Here is a 5,000-nt window from a genome sequence, read left to right as displayed (position 1 = left end):
GTGTAAAGAAGTTAATTCTAGTCCTATTGGCAATATATAGCAGGCCGAATTTCTAGTGCTGCTTGGAATAACTTGCCAGGGCAATGGCTGATTTACAGAACACATTAAACGATAACTGTTGAAAGCGAATAAGTGCCTCTAAGTGTTGAGGAGGTTAAGAAAGGAAGGACATCACCAAGTGGAAACTGATTATTTATTTCAGTTTTTAGTTTTACCTAAAGTTATGTATGGTTTACCAGTGCATGCAGCCTCTGTGCCTGAACTTAATACGGTGCAGCAGTTCCTTCGACTTGCTTGCAAAAAAAAAAATGCCTATCTCCTCCTTCCCTCTATAATTTGGTTCCCAGAGTTAAAGAATCGTCAAAACGCCTAAGAACCCAAACAAGCCTACTATCTTGTGTTAACATGGAACGTTTTAAAGGTAGTTTTATTAATAGACTCTATTTTAAATACACTTTTACTTTTTAACTAATAATATTAAACATGTAAATATAGGTCTAAAATGTATAACGCTTCTTTTGAGTTTACCAAATGAAAACGCACTGAATCTGTACAATGTGCAATCTGCAAAATGTGCGTTTTAACATGACCATTTCATTACCTGGTGGCTTTGTTGCTGGGGTGACAGGAAGGGTACTAGGTGAAGATGCTGTTAAACAAGAGAAATAATATCGTACTACTTAGTGACTCATTTATGCTGTCAGTATCCAATCAGATATTAACCATAATGCATTCGATTGACGAGTTTTCTTTTTTGGTTATAAGTACGCACTACAGAGTCCAAACCATTACAAGTGCGCACTACAGAGTCCAAACCACAACGAGTGGGATTACGTACCCTGCTCTTCCCGAAGTATCTGGTATCGTTAGGGAAGTGAAGGAGGTGGGGGGGGGGGGGGGGTGGGTAGCTGTTACTTACTTTACCCACGATCCCACGCGGGGATCTTTGAGTAGGTTTGACTCGTAAAAATGATTATGCTAGTTAGGTTTTGTTGTACTCTAGTCCAAGAAAGCATATCAATAATTTGTAAGTATTAATTTCTGTTCAGGTTTCAATTCACGTGGATTTTAGTTGAACCACTTAATCGCCGCTCGATCACTTGAATCACTCGATCTCTTCCTCACATGTGACCACTACACCAGAATGCTGTTACTACCTGATATATCGAGGTGCGTTCAAATTGTTGTTTGTTGCATGAAGTCTAATTTAAGAGTTAAAAAGAAAAAGAAGAAACTATTAAATAGTCGTGGATGAAAGAAGCTCAACCTTGGGTCAACTGAAAGATATTTTCGACGTGTTCTTAAAAATAAAACGTGAACCTACGAGTCTATCAACTGACATCAACTTCGCTTGGTATCTCGCCTCAGCGCAGAATGGAATCACACGGAAATCTCTACTCAGATGCCGACGCAAATGTTCCCCGAAACACTCATTCAAGCTGGTTGGTCACATGGCAAAATCTTGCCCTAAAGAAAGTTTCTGTAATTTTAACAATTGCAGAGCTGGAAGAAAGCATTTAACATTCTTGCACGTAAAGGATAACCAAGAGAAACCGCAAGGCAACGTTGAATGAACATCAACGCAATTGCAAGTCACTACTAACAATGGCTGCATTAATCGGGTTTAAAAACTTGGTCTATGAAGCTCCGCTGGGGCTGGCACAATACAAGCCACTGGGATGCCGAGTGAAAGCAAAAGATTGCAGCTTACTCGTGGAAGTGTATGCATTTCTAGATCCTGGGTCGAATACCACGTTCTGTACCAAGCGTCTAATTAATTGACTTGAAGTGCAAGGCTACGAAGCCTCATTGTCACTGACCACTATGAACAATGACAATATTCAGTCAGATTGCGCCGTTGTGAATTTAATGGTCTACGACCTTCAAGAGAAGAACGCCTTACAGTTATCAAGTTCCGAAAGAGAAAGTCGACTGCAAAGCTGGGTACATTTGGTACCTGCCACATCATCCTGTGATGCATCCTCGTAAACCTGACAAAACACGAGTAGGTTTTGACGCCGCCGCAAAGCATGGAACTGCCTCTTTAAACAGCAGATTGATGCCAGGACCTGATCTGGCAAATTCGCTTGTGAGAGTCCTGACGAGGATCAGAGAGAATAGCATTGCACTAATGGCAGGCGTAGGGGCCTTGTTTTATCAAGTGCATGTAATCCCTGAAGACAGCGACTATCTGCGTTATCTGTGGTGGTCGGAAGGATACATCAACAAAGAACCTGAAGATTACCAAATGAAGGTCCATCATATACCACTACTGGAGTTCGAATCACCATTCATTCTGCAAGGAACGTCTCTACTCCAAGACCTATGTAGAAAGGAACTGGAATGGGACGACATCATAAGCCAAGAAGATTTGCAAACGTGGCAATCGTGGTTGCAAGACTTGATTAAGCTGGAGTCGTTAAAGATTGATCGCTGCTTTAAATCGACTTTATGAATTTGTTTGCTATTACGTACAGCCAGCTTTCTCTTTATCTCTTACCTGGTGAATTTGTGGCTGGGGTGACAGGAGGGGTACTTGTTGAAGGTACTGTTGAACAAGTGAAATTTGTTTATTTATATATTGATTCGTATATTTGCTTAGTTATTTCCCCAAGTTACCAAGATAATGAAACGAAAAAATTAAAGAGAAAAGTGGCAAGGAAACCTAAACGAAACTAAGGCGCTTACATGAAATTAGGTTTCCTCAGGAAGAACAAGTAGGAGTGATCTTAAAATAAAAGGAAGAGGCAGGAGATCGCAAACCAATTGTATATTAAAATGTATTATTTGCATACAAATAATTCTCTTTTACGAATGAATATTTAAAAGTAATAAAGAATTGCTTTAGCTTATTTTTGACATGTGGATGCGAGGGATGAAAAACTAGTGATAAATAACATAGATAGGAAGTGTATGGTACTAAATGAGTCATTTAAGCCGTCAGTATCCAATCAGATGTTAACCACAATGCATTCGATTGACGAGTTTTCTTATCTATTTATTTATTTTTTTTTTTATATAAAGCCTTCAACAAGGTGTTGGGTGTCACTCAACAACACAAAGTTCCAACTTGAGTGCGCGCTACACAGTTCAAACCACAACGATTGGGATTACGTACCCTGCTCGTAGGTGATTTCCTTATGGTTTTCTACTTAACCACAAGGCGGAGAATGAAGAATTACGGACAGACTCTTTTTTTACAAGTAATTATTGTGTCTGACGAGTTCGAATCTAAGAATTCTTAGAATACTTGTTTAAAACATACAAGGTTTATCTCGGGTCCTAGCCTTCACAGTCACAGATCTCGCTACAATCAACGTGATGCAAGGATCTGATCTAGCCAATGCGCTTGTTGGAGTCCTGACGAGGTTCAGAGAGAATAGCGTTGCACTAGTGGCAGACGTAGAGGCCATGTTTTATCAAGTGCATGTAATCCCTGAAAAGAGCGACTATCTGCGTTATCTATGGTGGCCGGAAGGATACATCAACAAAGAACCTGCATGAAGAGTACCAAATCGTAGCAGGGTTAAAGTTTGAAACCCTTACGAATTGGAGGCGTCAAATCGGTGAATAATTGCACTAAAATAATCGCACCGGGTTTACACGTGCAATATCTCAATTGCAACTTGAGCGTAACAAAATTTGCATCAAGTTGCTACGACAAAAATCGCTTGTGTAAACGGACATTCAAAAGTAAAGCTTTACCAAAAAATTAGTAATCACATGTTTTATTAATTCATTTTTCTATGCTTTTATTGGGTTTATTTTACAACAAGCAGTTTAGTTGCATTGACGACGCCAATTTATTTCATAAGAGGTTTATCTCTCTACCTATCGTTTACTAGCTTTTACTTACGCGAGGAGAAAGAAGCTAAAGTACTTGGAGTCACAGGTGATGAAGACATCGCTGATACTAAAAACAAACAAAGAAATATATTCATTTGTAACTTTACATGATCCTTCTATGCTTTTATTAGGTATATTTTACAACAAGCAGTTTAGTTGCATTGGCGACGCCACTTTGTTTTCATAAGAGGTTTGTCTATCTACCTATAGCGTTTACTAGCTTTTACTTACGCGAGGAGAAAGAAGCTAAAGTACTTGGAGTCACACGTGATGAAGACATCGCTAATGCTAAAAACAAACAAACAAATATAATTTATTCATTTGTAACTTTACATGATAATTTTAAAATGTTTTATAGGCACCCGTGCCAATTTCACACGAGCCGTGCCGAAAATTTTCTGTGGTTCAAACCGGGCTTAAATTTATTTTTCTACGCTTTTATTGGGTTTATTTTACAAGAAGTAGTTTAGTTGCATTGGCGACGCCAATTTGTTTCAGAAGAGTTTTATCTATCTACCTATATCGTTTACTAGCTTTTACTTACGCGAGGAGAAAGAAGCTAAAGTACTTGGAGTCACAGGTGATGAAGGTATCGCTGATACTAAAAACAAACAAACAAATATATTCATTTTTTATTTTACACAGGGGCACCCAACGAGAATATAGTTCTAAACCACTAAACATAGCATTGTTACACGTATTTTAGTATTTAAATGGTAGATATAGGCATATTTTTATCCCCTAATAATTTTTCATCTGTTCGGATTTCCTAGCTGATAGTCTACTAGTGAGCCGAAAATTATAGGGATCAAAACTTACCTTTTCGAAAATTTCAGCCAGAAAAAAGGCTCCCGAAAATTCTAGGTTACTTTTTTAGGGTAAAAATCCATTAAATATGGGCAATTATACCATTTTTTAGATGTTTGAAAAACCTAGGACAGGCTGGCAGGCAAGCAAGAAATTTTACAAACCAATGTTTCGAAAAATCTTGATCTCAAATTGTCTTCCGAACAGATATTTTCCGAAAATTGACGTTGGGTGCCCCTGTTTACATGATAATTTTAAAATGTTTTATAAATTTATTTTTCTATGCTTTTATTGGGTTTATTTTACAAGAACTAGTTTAGTTGCATTGGCGACGCCAATTTGTTTCA

The 5,000-nt window shown here is 38.1% G+C and overlaps 2 protein-coding genes across 2 annotated transcripts in view; both read right to left on the bottom strand.

Moving 5' to 3' along the window:
* LOC138041673 (uncharacterized) overlaps nucleotides 1–651 on the bottom strand; it is a 26,939-nt gene extending 26,288 nt beyond the window's left edge. The window contains exon 1 of the mRNA XM_068887423.1: nucleotides 602–651. The gene's annotated coding sequence lies outside the window, so the exon portion shown is untranslated. The remainder of the gene's footprint in view (nucleotides 1–601) is intronic.
* LOC138039699 (uncharacterized) overlaps nucleotides 1–5,000 on the bottom strand; it is a 229,285-nt gene that overhangs the window by 70,891 nt on the left and 153,394 nt on the right. The gene's annotated exons all lie outside the window — the stretch shown is intronic.

Source organism: Montipora capricornis, chromosome 3 (assembly GCF_036669925.1).
Source record: "Montipora capricornis isolate CH-2021 chromosome 3, ASM3666992v2, whole genome shotgun sequence".
In the NCBI taxonomy this organism is placed as follows: domain Eukaryota; kingdom Metazoa; phylum Cnidaria; class Anthozoa; order Scleractinia; family Acroporidae; genus Montipora; species Montipora capricornis.
This window is presented reverse-complemented; position numbering and strand designations above follow the sequence as displayed.